This window comes from Dermacentor andersoni, chromosome 7 (genome assembly GCF_023375885.2).
Source record: "Dermacentor andersoni chromosome 7, qqDerAnde1_hic_scaffold, whole genome shotgun sequence".
Classification (NCBI taxonomy): Eukaryota; Metazoa; Arthropoda; class Arachnida; order Ixodida; family Ixodidae; genus Dermacentor; species Dermacentor andersoni.
In genome coordinates, this window is record NC_092820.1 from 128,990,931 (window position 1) to 129,013,905 (window position 22,975).

The 22,975-nt window shown below is 48.0% G+C and overlaps 1 long non-coding RNA gene across 1 annotated transcript in view; it reads left to right on the forward strand.

Moving 5' to 3' along the window:
• Positions 1 to 444: 444 nt before the first annotated feature.
• Positions 445 to 22,975, forward strand: part of LOC140219334 (uncharacterized) — a 30,433-nt gene continuing 7,902 nt past the window's right edge. Inside the window, exon 1 of the long non-coding RNA XR_011895533.1 lies at positions 445 to 530. This is a non-coding gene — a long non-coding RNA (uncharacterized lncRNA). The remainder of the gene's footprint in view (positions 531 to 22,975) is intronic.

A 22,975-nucleotide genomic window follows, 5' to 3' on the forward strand; every position in this document is an offset into this window, starting at 1 on the left:
TACAGTGTCTGCTAAAAGTAATTTGAAATTATTATCCAGTACATTTTTTTAGAAAGATATCTCCATAGTTGGCAAGAAGTGAATTTCTTGTGACATTCAAGCGAAATTTAAGCATTAAAGCCCTCCAGCTAGAACTGTCAGATAGCTCAATATATGCACCGACTTCTTAGCTTGTGATTAAAAATTTTCCTTTATATAAATTCTTACTGACATATATTTTTAGAAAACTAATGCTTTTATGGAAGAACGGATAAATTTATCAAGTGTTACAGCGTTTCTGCTAATGATGTACATACAGAATACAGAAAAAAAAAAAAGAGGAACGGCATTTACTTACATTTAACAAAACTGCTACATATGAAGGTATCTGGAAATGGTCGACCATAAGAAATAGATTTACAGTGTAATAATCGTACTAATTATGATGTTCTTTTATTTAGCTGTTTCAACGTGCTCTTCTAATTGCAATGAAGATAAACCGAAGTCATTTTGCTTCGTCAAGGAAACTGGAGAATGTACATGCACCTGCGGTAAGAATAACGGCTGCGTGTTTGAACGCGATAGCGTTAAGGAGCTCGTGTCGCAGAAAAGCCGGTGTCGCCGGCGTTGGCCGCGAGCGAAAAATCCCGGAAGGCAATTCATAAGTAAAAACAACTTGCAAGATGGGCTGGGCGGGAATCGAATCAGGGTCTCCAGAGCGTGAGACGGAGACGCTACCACTCAGCCATGTGTTCGATGGTTCAAAGCGCGACAAAAGAGCCTCCAGTGAATGCGGTGTTGCCTTAGAAACGCGCCGTAGAAAGTTATACTGTGGTGTATATCGGTAATTATGAGCATGTAAATTACAGAAGTCCCACTTGAACGAGTAGCGAAGTACGTTTCCGCTACATTTCTTCTGCGCTTGATGCACACGCAGAGCCATCTTGCTGCAAACACAGAAGACACGCAATGTACGGCGCTGCCCCGACAGGTGGCACGCCCGTCGCCCCCTTCTACCCTTCGCCTCGTGAAGAGCATGCCGAGCGAATGAGTGGGCGGTGCAAACGGGCTGCGATAACGCTGTCGCGTTGCATTCTTGAAGGCGAAGCTTAAGCGTCCTCCGATTTTTTTTATTTGGCGTGCCCACTGAAGATTACAATGTTTCATTGCCTTCACTACAGTGAACCCACCGAAAGTAAATATTCAGTTGTGACACTCGCTAATGCCCGCGCTTTTCCCTTCTCTTTTTTTTTCCTACCCGTAACGTGGAGGTTTTCTAACTTACCAGTTGGTGGTTATTTTCATCACATTCATTTCTTAATGAAATAAATGCATGCCTTTCTGCAGCGAACTAGAGGTTTACTGGCAAACCTGCAATGGTTTTTGATGCGGCTTGTTCCCTCGACAAGTCACTCCCTAATGACGGCACCTTGTATGTCACCAATTATTTCATTAGCGTTTATTCCTTTTTACCTGTCATCGTGATCACTTTTTCTCGATTATTTTTCTCTTTTCCTGTCTTACATTCATACGGACTAATCAGAAAACCTATACCCTCTTTTTTCTTAGCAAAAAAAAAAAAATGCAGCTGTGAATGCGAAGTTATCACACCCTTCCAAGTGGTGCATTTTTCTTAGACGGGCCCGCCCTTATCTGTGGGTAGCTGCGCGGCACGCCACATCTGTCAGCTGTTGAAGATGGCAGTGGCGCTTGACACGCCCATGGCATACAAGCGACGAAGGGTGATTCGTTTTCTATGAAGCAAGGGGGACAAACGCCTATGGAAATCCACAGGAAAACGCAGTTCACGTATGCGAAAATTTGTCTCGATTTTAGAAGTGTGAAGTGGCGGTGTTGCGAGTTCGGAAAATGCCGTGAAGACTTGCATAACCACGAGCGTTTGGAGAGGCCGTGTGCGTCGCCGACTGAAGACAACAGGGCACAGGGGCATCTCAAATTTAGGGCTCCAATAAAAAAAAATGGGACAATGTCTGAACCCGTGTGCGAACTATGCAGAAAACTACTATAGGGCACGTAGAATAGTACGTATATTTGCAATTACCTGTATGTACCTTATTTTGGCTAGTACAATATTGGGCCACAGGTTTTAGGATTCGCTGTCGTATATATTAAAACAAGATGTTACTCCAAACAGTACTGATTTTTTTCCCTTTGCGCAGCTCCTAAAGCCAACCTCCTCCTCCAAGCTTTACTGACTTAAGAGTAACATTAGGCTACAAGTATCCATGCTTATACAGCCTTCTAGGATATTGTCACATAGTAGTGACAGTGAACAACAGAGCGATAAAGCTGAATGCCGAAACTAACTTTTTATTTGGTGAACTTGTGCCAACCGACGGAAGTTACACTCAAAGCTCGGCAATAGAGGTGAGTACGGTCGGCGATCGTCAAAATCTCATCAGCTGTTCAAGCGAGTTCGCTTTTATACATCTGTCATTGAACGTTTCAGAGTAATCGCTTGTGCCCACGTGTCTTCGAGAAAGTTCTACACCTTTCGCGTCGCGCATACATCCAATAATATCGTACAAGGTCCGCTAGCAAGAGACAGTGGATAAAAAAATAACATTATGGGGTTTCACGTGCCAAAAACCACTTTTGATTATGAGGCACGCCGTAGTGGCGGACTCCGGAAATTTGGCCACCTGGGGTTCTTTAACGTGCACCTATATCTAAGTACACGGGTGTTTTCGCCCCCATCGAAATGCGGCCGCCGTAGCCGGGATTCGATCCCGCGACCTCGTGCTCAGCAGCCCAACACCATAGCCCCTGAGCAACCGCGGCGGGTGGACAGCGGATAGAGCCACTGACAACATTCCAGAAACATCCGATACGCACAGGTGCCTATTGCGCTGAGTGATAACATTTGTTAGACAATGAAACGCGGTCACCTGATAAACAACTGCACGTGTCAATACCCCCCTCTTAAAACGCATCGTCCCAATGCTAGAAACATGAAAGAAGAGCGAACAGCAAAATTACACTTAAGAATTAAAAAGTAAGAATAGAACAAACAAAGTCCAAAGCAACAAAGTCTAAAGAAAGTCCTAAGTTTAGGTACTCAATGCCCCAAAGTTCGTTAGCGCTACGGCTGAAGTCAGACAACATGGACTATTTCAGGTCGTGAGCGGCGGCGCTGTGATTGCGAAATGCTCTCTGGCACGACCTCATAGTCCAGTGCGCCAATGCGTTGGATGATCTTGTAGGGTCTGAAAAAGCGGCGTAAGGGCTTATCGCTAAGTCCTCCTCGGCGTATCGGGGCCCAAACTAACACATGGTCGCCAGGCTTGTCTTCCACGCATCGCCGTCGAAGATTGTAGTGCCGGCTGTCAGTCCTGTGTTGTTTCTTAATGTGCCGGGGGGGTGGAGCTGTCGGGCCTCTTCTACGCTGGAGATAGGCGGCGACTTCGAGATCCTCTTCATCGCTGACGTGTGACTGAATGGCGTCGAGAAATGTTGTAGGGTTCCGGCCGTAAACTAACTTGAATGGCATGCACAGCCCTCTTGTAAGCGAAGGTTACGTACAGCAGGACGGCATCCCACGTCTTGTGTTCGACGTCGACGTACATTGCAACGTACATTGCAGGTATGTCGGCGAGGGTCTTGTAAAGTCGTCCGTAAGACCATTCTTTTGCACGAGGTAGGCAGTTCTTCTCTCGTGCCTTGTCTGACTTTGTTGCAGTATGGTTTGTGTGAATTCTGCAGTTAAGGGCAGCCGGAATCACATACGCTGCCCTCTGCCATCTTGGCAGCGAATCACGACGTCTTCTATCTTATTACAATACGACGTGGGAGACAGGAAATGTTCTACATTGTTGGAAATGCAGCCGCGTTGTAGAGCTGCTTAAACCGGGGAAGTACCCTAACGAGCTTTCCTCCTACAGACCGATCGCCTTAGCCAGTTGCGTCGGCAAAGTAATGGAAAGAATGGTCTTGTAAAGGCTGGAATGGCTTTTAGAGAGAAATAACTGCTTTCCTGGTTTTATGCACTGATTTAGAAGAGGCCCTTCTGCCATTGACGGTGTTATCGACTTGGTCTCCACTGTTGAACAGGAAAGAAGTCGCCGTCGGTTAGTTGGAGCTGTGTTTCCGGATATTAAGGGTGCATACGACAATGTACTCCATTATGCAATCCTTGATGCACTGGAAGATTTAGACGTCGGTGGCCGGCTATAGGCATGGATTGTTAACTACCTCATAAGTCGCACGGTGTATATGTCGACAAGTGGTGGCGACACCGGACAGTACCATATACATCGAGGTGTTCCACAAGGGGGAGTTCTCAGTCCAACTCTCTTCAATGTTGCATTGATTGGCCTTGCATCCGAACTTCCTAGCACGGTGAAGATTAGCGCATATGCGGATGACATAGGCATATCGGCATCTGGAGCCACCCGTCGCCAAATGCTTCCTAGGCTTCAACATGCAGCGTCAAGGCCTCCAACTCTCAAAAGAAAAATGTTCCGTGATTACATTCACGCGAAAACAAATGACCAGGTATCCGATAATTGCTAGCGGAGCAGCGATAACTACGGTTACACATCATAGATTCCTTGGCTTAGTCATAGACAGGGAATTATCTTGGTCAAGACACGTCGCCGCACTGAAGTCAAAGCTGAAGAGTTTTGTTCACGTCCTTCGCGTCGTTGCAGGAACAAGATGAGGCCCCTCGGAGTCGTCGTTACCCCAATTGTACCAAGCACTATTTGTAGGGTATATACGGTACAGCATTCCGGCGCTCTCAAGCATGGGGCTTAGCTGTGCGCGCGCGCTGGAGAGCATTCAAGCTCAAGCACTGCGCACATGTTTAGGACTCCCACGATGCACGTCAACCAATGGAACAATTGCGGAAGCTCGTGCGTGTCCTATTGGGGTATACTTGCTCTGCGAGCCTCTTCGAATGTACCTTTGCGTGTTCACCCGACACAGACACCATCCTCTGTCATCGCTCCCTGCCACCCACCCAGGTTCCAGCTTTTCAAGGACTATATCGCGCCATCAGAGTGTTTTGCCGTCAAGATTTTTTCCCGCCTCTATTCCGAGGATACCCCCGTGGGTTCTGCCTAAACCTGTCGTTACACTGCAGATCCCTGGAATTACTAAAAAGCCTTCCATTGCCTCTATTCATCATCATCATCATCATCATCATCAGCCTAGTTACGCCCACTGCAGGGCAAACGCCTCTCCCATACTTCTCCAACTACCCCGGTCATGTACTAATTGTGGCCATGTTGTCCCTGCAAACCGCTTAATGTCATCCGCCCACCTAACTTTCTGCCGCGCCCTACTACGCTTCCCTTCCCTTGGAATTCAGTCCGTAACCCTTAATGACCATCGGTTATCTTCCCTCCTCATTACATGTCCGGCCCATGCCCATTTCTTTTTCTTGATTTCAACTAAGATGTCATTTACCCACGTTTGTTCCCTCACTGAATCTGGTCTTATCCTTTACCGTTACACCTATCATTCTTCTTCCCATAGCTCGTTGCGTCGTCCTCAATTTAAGTAGCACCCTTTTCGTAAGCCTCCAGGTTTCTGCCCCGTAGGTGAGTACTGGTAAGACACAGCTGTTATACACTTTCCTCTTGAGGGATAGTGGCAACCTGCTGTTCATGATCTGACAATGCCTGCCAAACGTACCCCAGCCCATTCTTATTCTTCTGGTTATTTCAGTCTCATGATCCGGATTCGTGGTCACAACCTGCCCTAAGTAGATGTATTCCCTTACCACTTCCAGTGCCTCGCTACCTATCGTAAACGGCTGTTCTCTCCCGAGACTGTTAAACATTACTTTAGTTTTCTGTAGATTAATTTTCAGACCCACCCTTCTACTTTGCCTCTCCAGGTCAGTGAGCATGCATTGCAATTGGTCTCCTGAGTTACTAAGCAAGGCAATATCATCAGCGAATCGCAAGTTGCTAAGGTATTCTCCATAACTTTTATCCCCAATTCTTCCCACTCCAGGTCTCTGAATACCTCCTGTAAACATGCTGTGAATAGCATTGGAGATATTGTATCTCCCTGTCTAACGCCTTTCTTTATTGGGATTTTGTTGCTTTCTTTGTGGAGCATTACGGTGGCTGTGGAACCGCTATAGATAGCTTCCAGTATCTTTAAATATGGCTCATCAACACCCTGATTCCGTAGTGCCTTCATGACTGCTGAGCTTTCGACTGAATCAAATGCTTTTTCGTAATCAATGAAGGCTATATATAAGGGTTGGTTATATTCAGCACATTTCTCTATCACCTGATTGATAGTGTGAATATGGTCTATTGTTGAGTAGCCTTTACGGAATCCTGCCTGGTCCTTTGGTTGACAGAAGTCTAAGGTATTCCTGATTCTATTTGCGATTACCTTAGTAAATACTTTGTAGGCAACGGACAGTAAGCTGATCGGTCTATAATTTTTTATGTCTTTGGCGTCCCCTTTCTTATGGATTAGGATTATGTTAGCGTTCTTCCAAGATTCCGGTACGTTCGAGGTCATGAGGCATTGTGTATATAGGGCGGCCAACCTTTCTAGGACAGTGTTCCCACCATCCTTCAACAAATCTGCTGTTACCTGATCCTCCCCAGCTGCCTTCCCCCTTTGCATAGCTCCCAAGGCGTTCTTTAACTCTTCCGGCGTTACTTGTGGGATTTCAAGTTCCTCTAGACTATTCTCTCTCACCTTATCGTCGTGGGTGTTACTGGTACTGTATAAATCTCTATAAAACTCTTCAGCCACTTGAACTATCTCATCCATATTAGTAACGATATTGCCGGCTTTGTCTCTTAACGCACACATCTGATTCTTGCCTATTCCTAGTTTCTTCTTTACTGCTTTTAGGCTTCCTCCGTTCCTGAGAGCCTGTTCAATTCTATCTATATTACAGTTCCTTATGTCCGCTGTCTTACGCTTGTTGATTAACTTAGAAAGTTCTGCCACGTCTATTCTAGCTGTAGGGTTAGAGGCTTTCATACATTGGCGTTTCTTGATCAGGTCTTTCGTCTCCTGCGATAGCTTACTGGTTTCCTGTTTAACGGCGTTACCACCGACTTCTATTGCGCACTCCTTAATGATGCCCATAAGATTGCCGTTCATTGCTTCAACACTATGGTCCTCTTCCTGGGTTAAAGCCGAATACCTGTTCTGTAGCTTGATCCGGAATTCCTCTAGTTTCCCTCTTACCGCTAACTCATTGATTGGTTTCTTATGTACAAGTTTCTTCCGTTCCCTCCTCAAGTCAAGGCTAATTCGAGTTCTTACCATCCTATGGTCACTGCAGCGCACCTTGCCGAGCACGTCTACATCTTGTATGATGCCAGGGTTCGCGCAGAGTATAAAGTCGATTTCATTTCTAGTCTCACCATTCGGGCTCCTCCACGTCAACTTTCGGCTAACCCGCTTGCAGAAAAAGGTATTCATTACCCGCATATTATTCTGTTCTGCAAACTCTACTATTCACTCTCCTCTGCTATTCCTAGAGCCTATGCCATATTCCCCCACTGCCTTGTCTCCGGCCTGCTTCTTGCCTACCCTGGCATTGAAATCGCCCATCAGTATACTGTATTTTGTTTTGACTTTACCCATCGCAGATTCCACGTCTTCATAGAAGCTTTCGACTTCCTGGTCATCATGACTAGATGTAGGGGCGTAGACCTGTACAACCTTCATTTTGTTCCTCTTATTAAGTTTCACAACAAGACATGCCACCCTCTCGTTAATCCTATAGAATTCCTGTATGTTACCAGCTATGTCCTTATTATTCAGGAATCCGACTCCTAGTTCTCGTCTCTCTGCTAGGCCCCGGTAGCACAGGACGTGCCCGCTTTTTAGCACTGTATATACTTCCTTTGACCTCCTAACTTCACTGAGCCCTATTATATCCCATTTACTGCCCTCTAATTCCTCCAATAGCACTGCTAGACTCGCCTCACTAGATAACGTTCTAGCGTTAAACGTTGCCAGGTTCATATTTCAATGGCGGCCTGTCCGGAGCCAGGGATTCTTAGCACCCTCTGCAGCGTCGTAGGTCTGACCGCCGCCGTGGTCAGTTGCTTCGCAGCTGCTGGGGGACTGAGGGCCGGGGTTTGATTGTTGTGTTCATATAGGAGGTTGTGGCCAAGTACTGCACCAGGGTGGCCAATCCTGCTCTGGCGAGAGAGTGCGTCACCGTTTCTGGTCACCGGGATCAGGCCGCACTCCAGGCCTGTTTGTGCAATTTTCTCAACACACGGTTGTTGTTGTTTTTTTCTGGTATTTTCCGGTGGAGAATTGTGCGGCCCGGGATTTGAATCACGGTCCTCTTGCACGGGAGGCGGATACTCTACCATCCCCGCAGGAGTTAAATTAAAAATTAAATTATGGGATTTTACGTGACAAAACCACTTTCTGATTATGAGGCACGCCGTAGTGGAGGACTCCGGAAATTTCGACCACCTGGGGTTCTTTAACGTGCACCTAAATCTAAGTACACGGGTGTTTTCGCATTTCGCCCCCATCGAAATGCGGCCGCCGTGGCCGGGATCCGATCCCGCGACCTCGTGCTTAGCAGTCTAACACCATAGCCACTGAGTAACCACGGCGGGTCCCGCAGGAGTTGTACGCATCATTTAACATACAGTGGTGCCCTATTTGATCAGTCAAGGTGGACCAATCTGAGCTCGGTTATACCGCACGGATGGCACTCGGCTAGAGAACCTGGCATTTATGACCTGCACATGTGTGGCCATACATAATTGAAGATATGTATCTTTCTTTCTTTTTTCATTTTAGGAGGGTTCCCGTACAGTGATAAAATACAGGAAAAGACATTAAAAAGAAAGAAAAAAAAAAGAAAAAGGAAAAAAAAAAGAAGGAACATAACAGGTGATTCGAACTCGTGACCCTTCGATGTTGCCCGGAAAGATAGCTCAGTCGGTTGGTTCGTCAGGCCCCAGGCTATTTTCAAGCGCCACAGCTCCTACTCCGAGCCTCGTACTTACGAGGAAAGGGACTGATCTTGTCCTGGAGAGTCGGTTTTTGCTTCCGAGTGGTTGGAAGGCATACTTTGTTGGAAAAATGGCTGCCCGAGCAGACGAGCGAACTCGAGCGGCTTTAGAGACTAGAAAAACTGCCTTAAAATATTTAGACTTGAGGGAAAGCTTCGTTACCAAACTATAACACGGCAATCAGCACTCGAATACGACGAGAGAAATTATTGAGACGTGAAAAATTTTCTTGAAATAAATATGGTTTGCGAGACTAATGCTTGTAAGTATTGAACCTCTTAAAAGATGAGGGGAAATATGCGCTCACCGAGAGGGCATCATCCGCACGAGACCACCACCAGGCACCTTACTGAGACGAGGAGGGCTTTGCGGGCGGAACAAAGCCCCCCGTCCCCGCCGGCTAAGAAGGGAAAACGCGCTTTCCGATCGCTCAAGGTTGCGCGGACATAGTATAACTCTAGCGTCTAAGAGAAGCTAAACCAGGTGCGATGGCGGCACGCATAGCGTGGGAAGCTAGCCGCCAGAATAACTATCTCAAGGACTGCTGCTGACGAGGGCGAAATACCTTCGTGTAATTATAATAACCCTAATAGGACTACTTCCGAAAGAAAAAAAAAAGGAAACGGGCCAGAGGGCTTACTACGAGAGCTATGACTGATAGTTTTCTACATATATATATATATATATATATATATATATTCATCTCATCTATGGGATCGCATGCGCGCGCTGTTGCTTTTTCTCTGCGTGTAGTAGTTAAGACAGCCAGTTTAAGGGCGGAGAAGAAGGAAGGAAAGGAAAGCAAAAATGCAGCGCCGTGGTTTTAAAGCGCAACCGTGGTAGAGAAACGGAAGGCGATATAAGCGTGCGTGGCCATGATACGTACACGACAAACCGCCTTAAAATATTTAGACTTGAGGGCAAGCTTCGTTAACAAACGATAGCACAGCAATCAGCACTCGAATATAATTATAACTCTAATAATAATTGTAAATTTTCATCTCATCTATGGGATCTAATGCGCGCGCTGTTGCTTTGTCTCTGCGTGTAGTAGTTAAGAGAGCCAGTTTAAGGGCGGAGAAGAAGGAAGGAAAGGAAGCAAAATTGCAGCGCCGTGGTTTCAAAGCGCAACCGTGGTAGAGAAACGGAAGGCGATATAAGCCTGCGTGGCCATGATACGCACACGACAAACCGCCTTAAAATATTTAGACTTGAGGGAAAGCTTCGTTAACAAACGATAGCACAGCAATGAGCACTCGAATATAAGTATAACCGTAATAATAATTGTAAATTTTCATCTCATCTATGGGATCTAATGCGCGCGGTGTTGCTTTGTCTCTGCGTGTAGTAGTTAAGAGAGCCAGTTTAAGGGCGGAGAAGAAGGAAGGAAAGGAAGCAAAATTGCAGCGCCGTGGTTTTAAAGCGCAACCGTGGTAGAGAAACGGAAGGCGATATAAGCGTGCGTGGCCATGATACGCACACGACAAACTGCTTTAAAATATTTAGACTTGAGGGAAAGCTTCGTTAACAAACGGTAGCACGGCAATCAGCACTCGAATGTAATTATAACCCTAATAATAATTGTAAATATTCATCTCATCTATGGGATCTAATGCGCGCGCTGTTTCTTTGTCTCTGCGTGTAGTAGTTGAGAGAGCCAGTTTAAGGGAGGCGAAGAAGGAAGGAAAGGAAGGTCTCTGAAGCAAAATTGCCGCGCCGTAGTTTTAAAGCGCACCAGTGGTAGAGAAATGGAAGGCGATATAAGCGTACGTGGCCATGGTACGCACGCTTATATCGCCTTCCATTTCTCTACCTCTATTGGCCTCAGGCAACTCACCCTGTTGCATATTTCTGCAAAGTACGGAAATACTGTACACGTGTATACCGATGGCTCTGTCACATCATATGCATCCACTGCAGCCTTCGTCATTCCACATATGATCATCGCTCGGCGGTTTAAACTAGACCATAGCGCAACATCAAGTGCCGCAGAACTTGTTGCTATCCGGGAGGCACTTCGATTTTTCTCCGAGGAGCCTCCTCACGCATGGACAATATTATGCGATTGAAAGCCAGCTCTTCAAACGATTGACTGTGTCCTCAGACGGGGCCCGTATTATTCCATGGCCATAGAAATTACAGAGCGTCTCAACCACGCAACTGGAAATGGCCACAATGTCACCTTTCAGTGGATACCCTCACACTGTGGCCTGATCGGGAACGAACAGGGAGACGCTGAAGCGAAAACTGCTTTAGATAATGCTTGTGAAGTACGCATTCCGTACTCATGAACAGACACAAACGCCCTACTTCGTGGCGTAAACCGCAACTCTAATTTGGAACACTGGACCCAACCAGATCGACGGCACAAGCGACTACACAAATGGGACCAAGAAATGAAATTTCGTATGCCTCACAAACTCAAAAGAAGCCACACGAGCATGGCGCACCGGATTCGCCTTGGTTTCGCATTCACCAACCGTTATAGACATATGAAAGGTGCCAATGATACTAGCCCAAACTGTGAATGCTGTGAGGTGCCAGAAACACTGGAACATATATTTTGTGTGTGTCCCGCGTACGCGCAAGAACGACAGCAACTTGTCTCTTCCATTGCAAAAATCTATCAGAGACAGCTATAAGACGAGCTTCTTTTAGGTCCTTGGACTAATGCAAACAGCGCAGCCCTGGTAACAAGAGCCGCTATAGCTTTTCTCCAAGCCACTGGGCTGGACGCACGGCTTTAGAGATACTGCAACTCTGTGAATTTGTATATATACATCTCTTCCTTGTACCATAATCATTCATCAGCCCTTTCCTTCCCCGTCCCTTTTCCCCAATGCAGAGTAGCCGGCCAGAGCAAGTTATAGTTCAGGCCGACCTCTCTGCCTTTCTGTAAATACGTTTCTCTCTCTCTCTGTAGTTAAGGGCGTCCCTCTGTCGCTAATGAGGACTTTGGGGCACCGTGTCGGAGCAGGATGTTCTCGACGAATCACTTAGCGACTTTGACAGCACATCCTTCAAGCACGGCTTTTATTTCGGCGTAGCGCATGAGGTAGCTGGTAGCCACGATAAACCACTTCTTTCGAAATGTTGACGTCGGAAAGGGCCCCAAGAAATCGATCCTGATCTGATGAAACGGTTGGCAAGGAGGCCGGTTCACCTGTAAGAATCCTGCCGGTCATGTCGGTAATGTCTTGCGTGACTGGCAGTCTCAGCATGTCTTGAAGAAATGTGCGAGGTCAGGGCTCAGGCGCGGCCAAGAGTACTCATCTCGCATTCTTGCGAGCGTACGGGAAACCCCGAGGTTTCCGGCTGTCTTGTCATTGTGTAGGGCATGCAGCACTTGTAACCGGAGTGCTGCGGGCACAGCGAGAAGGTGGTTTGCACAGGATGGCGAAAAGTTATTCTCGAGGACGTCGTTTTGTAACGAAAACGAAGACAAGCCATGCCTAAGTACCCTTGGGACAACGTTGCTCTAGCCCTGCAAGTACTAAGCAAGGCTTCTGCGCTCCGGGTCCGCTTGGTGCTGTTCGGCAAAGTCGCCAGCACTTATTGTATCTCAAAAGGCGACATCGTCTTGGTCATCTTGGGGCGGCGGGTCCACGGGAGTGCGATACAGGCAGTCGGCATCAGGTTGTTTTCGCCCAGACTTGTAGATTACAGTGATGTATTCTTGCAGCCTGAGGCTCCACCACGCCAGGCATCCTGAAGGGTCCTTTAAGTTAGCTAGCCAACACAACACGTAGTGGTCGCTGACGGCTTTGAACGGCCTGCCATATAGATAAGGCCGGAATTTCGCTGTGGCCCAAATGATTTTGAGGAACTCCTTCTCGGTCGTGGAATTTTTGCCTTCCGCTCTTGACAGCGACCTGCAAGCGCAAGCCATCATCCGTTCAAGTCCGTTTTTCCGCTGGACAAGGACGGCATGAAGGCCTAGGTTACTGGACGGACGCTGGTCGGGGGCACGGTCGGTTAAAGCGGACGGTGGTCGGGGAACGCCAAACATCAGTCGTGCAGGCGGTGGCGGTGGTGGACAACGGAAATGTGGCGTTACCGGGCCCTGCCGCGGGCGCGGAGGGGGAACGTGACGGGGCTAAAGAAGACGTACATCATCGTTTGCAGCTGAGTCTGCGGCAACTGAGGGACTACGACTGAGTGTTGCAGCTCCTAACGCAGAACGCCAACAATCCATCACCTGAGGCTGTGATGAAGGCAGCAACTTGTGAGGCTCCTTTCGCCCAAACACTCTCATCGTCTTACGCAGGTCGTCGGTGGCCAGTGATTTAACTCCAGTGTAGCTTGTTGAGTCTTCGGTGGCCTTCGTATCATTCCACAGAAAAATTCCTCGTTCACAGAACGAATGAGTAGATCTAGTTTCTTCTCCTCGGAAATTTCCGGGTCGGCCTGTCGGAATAAGCTGCTAATTTGCTCCGTAAAGATGTCAACGTTTTCGTTGGGTGCCGGCACTCGTGCTTCCAATAGAACTTCGGCCCTATCTTTCCGGACGATGGTCGTGAATGTCCTCAGGAAGCGGCTGAGGAACAGGTCCCACGTTTTAAGGGTGGACTCCCGGTTCTCGAACCATGTCTTCGCGGCATGTTTCAAGGAGAAGTACACGTGACGCCGGTTATCCTCAGAGGTTCATTTGTTGAAGACCAAGATCCTTTGGAATATCTCGAGCCAGGTTTCCGGATCCTCCGACGAAGTTCCACGGAAGGTAGGTGGCTCACTCGGTTGTTGAAGCACACTGGCGGACGCTGGTGCTGCCATTGTTGTCGTTGACTTGGTAACAATCTTCCTGGTCGTCTCAGAGAAACGTCCGTGCTCCGGGGGCTGTCCTTGCAGCCTGCGACTAGCTCGCTGGTCCTTGGCGATGTTAGTGTTGTCGTCGCGGTTCGAGCTTGGATAACGGCTTTGCGGGGTCGTTCGGCACATGAACGCACTGGCACCTACCCCTGATGTCACGTAGTAGGGACGTTCAATAATACTGCGGTAAAACTTTCATTGGCGAAACTAACTTTCTTTTGGGCGAACTTGTTCCCATAAAAGCAACTTCCCCTCAAAGCACAGCAATAGTGGCGAACAGGAACGGTGATCGTCGAAATCTGATCAGCGGGTCAGGCGCGTCGGCTTTTATACGTCGGTCATCAAACGTTCCAGAGTAGTCACTGGTGCCCACGTGTCTTGCAAAAAGTTCTGCACCATTCATGTCGCACATACATGCCGTCATATTACGCAGGGTTAGGTGACAATAGACAGCGTATAGAACCATCGGTAACGTTCCACACACTTCCGATATATGCACGCGCGTCCTGAACTAAGCGTAGACATTTGTGATACCATCAAACGCGGTCGCCCGATAAACAAGTACGTGTGTCTATATTTCCAATGGTTAAGATGTGTAGTAGGTGTTAAGAGATTAGGAGCTAATTCCAATATATTGACGCAGCCGTTGTCGAAAGCATTGTATTTCTACCGATGTTCGCACCTATTGCAGAAGCATATGATCCTCTGACGGAGAAATTGTTAAGCTGTCAGTCGCAGCGGAATTCTTACGTTAGTAGCTCTGGACCAAGGATTCACACAAACAATAATTTGCCGTGAAAGCACATGATCGGCTGTGCAAACATGAAGTGCGTTTTTTATTCATTTTCGTGAAGGGCTACCTCTGCATTTTAATAATTTACGGCAAAAGAGCCGTGTGTCAAAGAGCAGTTAGAGGGGAAGAATTTTCACAGTGAAGCTGTCAAGTAGTACTTTCCGCAGTATATTGTCCATGTGTAGACATTATTTGGAAGATAGTGCAATACCGGGCCTACCAGCGCCGGAGGTGTAGTTAGCTATTAAGGGGCCGCATACGTGGCTTCGTTGGAAATACTTTTTCACAGAGTGGAGCGGCGTTGAATATTTTTTCACGATAACTAGTAGCCATCAACATTCGCGATCCTAATAATTAGACTAATATGACTCAGACAGCTTGTCATTGAAAGTCGTCTTTCTTGGTGTGTTGCACACTGAACTTTTGCTTGAGGCCGTAATATTTAATATGTAAGGAACTGCTGTCAAATTGTCTTCAATATCGCATATAACTGAGCTTCTCAAGACAAAATTTGCGCGGAGAGCTTTTTAATCACAGGTAAATTATCACTTGTGTTCTCAGCTGACACACAGTCTCACCTTTTCTGACGCGTTTTTTTTTTTTTTGGTAAACCGTTTTTCAAATGTTTTTTTTGTGCATAACTGCTTCCACTAAAAATTTTTTGAACTACTAAGGATAGTGTTTTTACGAAAGCGACTAAGCTCCTGAGCAAACGTTAGAGTCATGGTCGGTCATTCGCTTGAATTAGACAACGTGAATACTGTTTATTTAACTTCGTTATGTGAATACTCAAACTCATTCAGTAACGAACGCAATTCATAAGCTTTTACTTTACAGGGAAGCAGTTTATAGATAGCCTGCCGTGAAATTTTCATGTGTTTAGGCGAAATCGCAGTGCCCATCCTTTGTTGTCGTTCCAAGCCCTTAGATGCCTAGTTTTCACCCGCTCTCCTAGGGTGGCAGGTGCGTCACGCATGTCTTCGTTGCGCCGATGGGCAGTCCGGTGAAAACATCACGCGTTCCGCCTGCTTCATGGGCAGCAGGGCTCTAAGCACGCGCGTGGCTGGTTTCCTTCATTTCCCCGTGGGGACGGTAATCGACCACGCTAGAGCACAATAATAAAGCCAGTAGCTGCCGAACAGCGCATTCCAGCGAGAATTAGCCACTCGTAGGTCATGCATAGGTTTCACTCTGGCTAAGAACGGGTGTCCTGGCGCGGTCGTGGCACACACGTCGCCCAAGATAACGAAGGAAGCAACTGGCCTTCCATCGGATGGAAATGTAGCTCCAGCAGCCCCGAAAAGACCTCGCTCATCACAAGGCCTGCCCGCACGACCGACACGCACGTCTCCGGAGTCGCCAACGACATCGTGGTACAAAGTGGTTATCAAGCCTCGTGCTAGATATGACATGTCCACTCAGCACAACCGTATCATTCAAGCGGCTCTGGACGCCAGCCTCGAGACTTCCCGATTTCAAGGTTTTGCTCTATACAAACCCACTAATACGGTCTCAGTATGGGTGTCTGCTATGGCACTAGTTTATAAACTCGAAGAAGTGCAACAAATACAAGTCTCAGAAGAATGTGTCCTTCCAGTCCAGGCATACCTCGCCAGTGTTACCGATTTAAGACGCTGCGTGGTTAATGGCGTTGACCTTAACGAAGAACCCGAGAGGCTCCAGCAGGAACTATCGTGTCCCACACACAAGGTCGTGGCTGCCCGCTACCTAGGCAGCGGTCGTACGTGCCTAATCACGCTTCAAGGTCCTAATTCCCCAGCTGAACGTATCCTGTATTACGGCTGCGTACTGCGCCCGCGTCCATTCAAACCTTCCGTTGTGTACTGCTACTCTTGCTTTAGACAGGGACATATGAAATCATCCTGCCCCTACCCACCCAAGGACGACACCATGGAGCCTGAACCGTCAGCATCATTCAGATGCGGCCTATGCCAAACAAACGATCATGACATCACTTCCACGACGTGTCCTACGAAGTTGAAGGCCACTAAGAAGGCTCGGAAACGCCATTCTCGACAGCCAGCAAGGACCCCTCGAGATCCATCAATGAAACAAGTCCCTGTGTACAACCGTTACGCCGTTCTGGCCTCGCTGGAAGAGGATGCTACCCAGGTGACAATAGCAAGTACAGCGACAAGTGATGTAGCCACTCGTACCTATAGCGCAGCTGTTAGGTCGTCCACTTCACGACCGCAGCGGGCATCACAATCGATAGAAGACACGCCGCTTCCTTTGGCAGACGAAGAGTTCGAGATCGACGCTCGCCTGGCCAACCTTGAAAAGGAAATCCAACGTCTCAAGGAACGCCGTACAGAGCTCCTGCGCCGTCATGACGGAGCGCGGCCGTCGCATTCGCCGTCGACGCCTAGTCCGGCTCATATGGCTAACCCGGCATCTGTGTCGAAACCTCGTTCATGCGAAGAACTCCTGCGCTTCGTTGCGCAACAGCTCCAGCATCTCACCTCGGTTTTACTGGCCAACCTTAATCTATGATGGCTGCTACATCTTCAAGTGTGCCAGAAGGCATCTTACAGTGGAACTGTCGCGGCATCGCGGGGAAGCTGGGAGAGCTGCGTCAGCGTCTCAGATTTGGGAAGCTGCATGTTTGGGCTCTACTGCTTCAAGAATCCAACGGCCTGCCACCCATTCCAGGATTTGTGGCATACTCATCGCCTTCAATTTTGGATCGTAGGAGTGTTTCGCCCGATGTCCCTCCAGGAAAGGCTGCCGCGTATGTAAGATTCACTCTTCATCAGACTCGAGTTGATCTTTCACGGTGGTGTACTCTATGGCAAGAAGTCGTTGCCGTATTGGTTCGTCTCCAACGCAATGGACGTTATCATCGTTTCGTACTATGCCCGCCCCTACAGCAGTAGTGCGGCTCGGTTGTGTCTAGGCTGGCTGGCGCACCTACGACAGAATGATCATGGTTGCCCCATTATGGTTGCAGGAGATTTTAACGTGACGCACATCACATGGGGATACGCTATTTCCAGTGCGCGTGGTACATGTGTGCTGGACACATTTATGGACGCCCAATTCACTCTGCTTAATAATGTGTCAGTGCCTTTTTGACGGCGTGACCACCCCCGCGCACTGCCACAGTCACCGAACTTTTCTTGGTGGCTAGGACGGACGACCGTCTCGGGGTCATGTGAAGCCGACTGCTGTTGTAGCGACCATCATCCGATTCACCTTGGCTTATCTTCGGGCGGAACAGGCCGCCTCCGCCGACTATGTCGAGTGGTGGACTGGGATCGATACAGGGCGGTATCAGAAAGCAATGTATCCAACTTCATGCTGGACCCATCCCATTGTCTTAAGGCGCATTAGTTGAGGCGACACGTACGTCGTGGGTTGATGAATCGCGAACGATTGATGAATCGCTCATTTGCAACTTACGCGTCTCTGGGCGTCGCGCCGCCAAGCAGAACTTGCATCAGAACGTGACCCTGCATCAAATACCCTTCGCTTAGAGGCCCAATGCCCTAGTGCAGTAGGTCGGCACCATGAACACCCCTTAGAACGTGGCCGCTGGATGGACTGGTGCTCTTCTCTCGGACCTTCGTCGTCCAATGCCTCCTTTTGGCGCACCTTCCGAGTAATGGAACGTGGTCGGCACCCTCCAGAGCCCGCAGCCTGCGCCCTGTTAGCATCGGGCTAGACACCAGCAGTATTCGCAGAAACTGTCGCCCACACCTTTTTTCCGGCTTTGGACACAGCACCACCTCCCTTCGTTGTTCAAAACTGCCTTCCCGTGGTCGCAGGCACGCCGCCTACGCTCTCCGACATCGAGGGTATACCAGCTGTCTTCACTATGGCGGAATGTTTAGCGGCAACAGACCTGTCGAAGCCATGCAAAGCACCAGGACCGGATGGCATACCATACGAACTTTACAAAAACACGGAAGGCAAGGTTCTCGAAGTGCTGTTGGGGGCTATAAACGAAGCTTGGGCTACAGGAGTCATTCCCGATTCTTGGCGGCATGCAGAAATGGTCCCTATTCCCAAACCCTGCAACCCCCAAGATAATATCGCTCATATGCGCCCAATAGCACTAACCTCAACGTTAGGCAAGCCGATGGAGCGTATGCTCGCGACACGTATTACATGGTGGCTCGAGCGGTGCTCATGGTATCATCCTGGGCAAATCGGGTTCCGTGCTCATCTAGGCGCAGAGGATGGCCTTGCGTACATATCTTCTATGGTTCTCATCGGAGGCCGCTCCCGAAGAATTTGCACGATTCTGGCAATGAATATTCGTAAAGCGTACGACCATGTGAGTCACGAAGCAATTGTCGGAATTCTCCATTGGCTTCAGTTTCCTAGCCATGTCTGCACATGCGTCGAAGCCTTCCTGTGCGCTCACACCTTCTCCATTCGCCTGGCTGGCCAAGCAGCAAGTCAGTTCGCCGCACATCGGGGTGTCCCACAAGGATCTGTGCTCACACCAGTCCTTTTCAATATTGCTCTCCTTCCACTAGCTTGGAAGCTAGCCACGGTACATAACGCACAGTACATAATGTGTGCAGATGACATCACTGTCGTGTCAGTTGATCCTGAAATCTGCCACCAAGAACAAGCGCTCCAAGAGGCCCTAAACATGACGCACAACTGGTGTGCACAGATAGGCCTTGACATTTCCAAGGACAAGACGACGTACATGTCTGTAGCGAATAAGTATGGGCGCCGTCTACTGACACTCCGACCTCTTCAGTTAACTCTGGATCAGCAACCATTACACGAGGCTTCAACTCTCCTGGTACTCGGCCTTGAAATGAATTCCTCTGGATCTGCGGGACCATGGGTCAAGAATGCAAAGCAACAGGCCTCAGAAACGATACAGTTGATACGTCGGATTGCAAAGAAATCTGGCGGAGTGAGTACCAACATGGCTCGCCTTCTTGTACGTTCTGTATTGCAACCACGACTCGTCTACAGATCCCAGTTTCATCATCTCACCTAGGTACAATGAGCTCGCCTTGAGGCCATTAATAACAAAGCTATGCGGGTCATAACGGGATTACCACGTCTCACTGTGTTGCCAACCCTGCAGGCCTAGTCCCAACTCAACACTATTGACGAACTCGTACATCAACGTCGATGCGTGCGCGCCCTAAGGCTATCATATTTCTCCTCCGCTGCTTCACTGGCCCAGTACATGGGACACGAAATAGACCATCCAGCATCTACGAGACCCGATGTAGCTCCAGGGAAAGGGTACAATAAAGTGACAATAAGCCTGTTGTCTGTTGTCTGTTTAGCCCAGTTGCTCGTCAGGCGAATGCCCAAGTTTCCCGCCTTCATCGCGCCGATGACAATCAAGACGATGCGACTCTTGGAGCACACACTGATGCCAGTGTTAATGGCACCATGATTCACACAGCTCTCGTGTGTCCATTGATACCAGAGGCAGGCCAGACGTGCTCGTATGTTGCCGATCCTGCACCACCGGCCTACCTTGCCAAGCTTGCTGCCATACGAGATGGCTTGGCCGCGTTGCTACCTACTGTTCAAGCAGCTCGATACTCTCAACTCATCATTCGCACAGACTCTACTCAAGCCATTCACGACATACGTAGGGTATCTCGGCCCACTCTATTCTCAGATAGCATTCATCGTCTTGCTGCCACTACGAATATCCTCATACGCGTCCAGTGGGTGCCTCGAACAGCCCTGCCGGGTCTCCTTGAAGCAGATATGGCAATCCACCAACAGATTATAACATACCCACTTCCACATTTTCCTGTAAACGCATGTGGACGACTGATCCGGGAAAAGGAAAACCTCCGACGTATCACATGAGCTCTCATACCTCCGTGTGGGTCAGGCCTCCCTGGTGGGTTAACCCGCCAAGAGGAGGTTATGTTAAGGAGGCTACGTGTCGGGGTCGCGCTCACCCCATCTGTGCCCGCTCTCTGGCCACAACAGTACCACGGTCCTTACGGCTCATCGTGCCCATTTTGCAACACAGAAATCCAAAATGTGACAGTGACACACCTATTATGGACGTGCCCAGGACTTCACCTAAGCCATCTATGCCACCTCCGGGCAACAGGCCTCCGGCCTGGCCGCCCACCTGACCTTGAACATTGGATTCATGAACCACATCATCGTTCACTCCTAGATTTCTTGCACGAGTCGAATCTGTTCGTGTATTTTTAACATCGTTTGTATTATGCCTAAGGGCATGCTTTCGAATTAAAAAAAAAAGTACGCGCGAACTGCGAGAAATATTTTGTGTAGTTATCTAGCAACCCAAGTTCAGGCAGCAAAATTCCTGCATACTTGTCGCCTATATGCAGCAGCTACCACTATTTAACTTTTCTGTCAATGACCGCTTTCACGTATTTGATGTTGCTAGCCGGCCAAGAAATATTATCGGCGCACAGCAAGACTGTATACGGCAGAATCCAAGCTTTCTTGAAGGTAGTCGCCAAATATACGTCAATAGGATATGTGTAATATATTTGCAAGTGGGATGCCGCAATAGTCTATGGCCATAATCTTTGTGAGCCTCGCCCTTTCTCTGAAACATGCGATGAAGCATATACGCGTAGTAGATGGACTTCACGGATGAAAGCTAGATACGATGAACGATGAGTGCGCACGTTGCTGTTGTCAATTAGGAGTTCTTTGCCTTGTTGATATCATGTTGTCCAAACAAAGAGTTACAGTTATTCGTTCACTTTTCTTCCTAGTGAGTCTGCCTCTTAAACCATGTGACAGCATGGGAAGTGTACGTGTGAAAACGAGACAGTGGGAGATTTAGAGAAGCGTATGGGATACTTTAAGCACATATAACGCCCTAGCAGACAAGATATCAGTGCTCGCCTCAGAAAAATATCTTGCCATGCGGTACACAGTATTTGTAATAAACCTTAGCGCCAATAGGACAAAACAAGAAAGAAACAGGACAATGTACTCGAGAAGGAAACGGCCCAGACTATTTCATTAGGCAAACTCGTGCGTCTTGTCTGCCTGTAACACTTCCTGAAGCGGATCAATAATGAGATCGTGTCGATATCAAAGGCACGAATATATATAAAAAAAGTGTGAACTATAATAAATGTCTCTATCAACTGTTACAACTTGTGCAACAGGGTGTGAAGAAGAATATTAATCAAATAAATTTGTTTACCCAACTGAAACGACTATTTTAATTTGTCAATACCAAAATTTATTTATACGTAGTGACTCCACATTAGTCTCCAACAAATGAATAGAGTCGAATCAATTAACGTCATAACGCTAGATAGACAAGGACAAGAAAGACGACGGGATGTGAACTAACTGTCAACAGAATTTCGCTTTAGAAAAGCATGGTATTATATCGGCTCAAATGAGTCGAAATCATCGCACGCGCAACCGAGCGTTTTCCAGATAAGCCGTTTCCTTTCTCAGACAAATCGACGGAGCGCTGACGGGGTCTGCACATTCTTTTGCAATCAAGCGGGCTGCTACAATCTACCTCGCATCTTTATCTGTGCTTGTAAGCACGACTACACATTCCTTAAACAGTGGTTTACATCCACAATCATCACAATGCACGGAGACATGTCCATCTCGATAACAGTCCGATTTTTGCTTGTATTCCCTCAGCCGGTCATTGAGGCCATCTGCCTGTCTGCTCTATGTACACTTTGCCGGACGAAAAAGGAAAGCGATATACGACACCTTGCGCGCAGTGCACAAACGGCGGTGGTGGTTCTTCGCGCAGCCTCGGCGCGCCTTTCTCAACGAATCGGTGACCTCACGTATGCTTGACAGCTTTTGCTGAGCTGAAAATATGACGTCCACTTCCACTTTTCGGGCCACGTTCTTTAAACCATGTGATATTCTATATATATACGGAACAACCATCTTCTTTCTGCTTTTATGGCAGCGCTCGTGCTTACCACCCGGTTCCGCTAGTTCTTCAGCGCATTTTCCATCCAGATAAAAGTACGTGGATAGAGTAGTCGCGGCGGCCCCATTCTGATGGGGACTAAACGCAAAAACGCCCGGGTCCCATGCATTGCGGGCACGTGAAAGACCCAGTACCGGTCAAAATTGATCCGGAATATGCCACTATGGCTTGCCTCCTAATCAAATCAAACTTATGGCACGTAATCCCCCCGAAGTTCAATTACATTAATTTAGCAAAATTTGGGTTCCTGCCATGGGTTTCTCTAAAGATGTAAGAGGGTGAATCTATAAACCTATTTTCTACTCAACTTTGATGTCAATTTATCAAAATGACAGCTGCCAATGTTGATGAAAAACTTGGTATGTCTGTTGTGTATATGTATTTATTTATTTTACCCTCAGTATTGAACATTACAGACGTGAAGGGCATACCAGGGACCTGAGTATCAGGGACCTGAGTAAACCTGAGTAA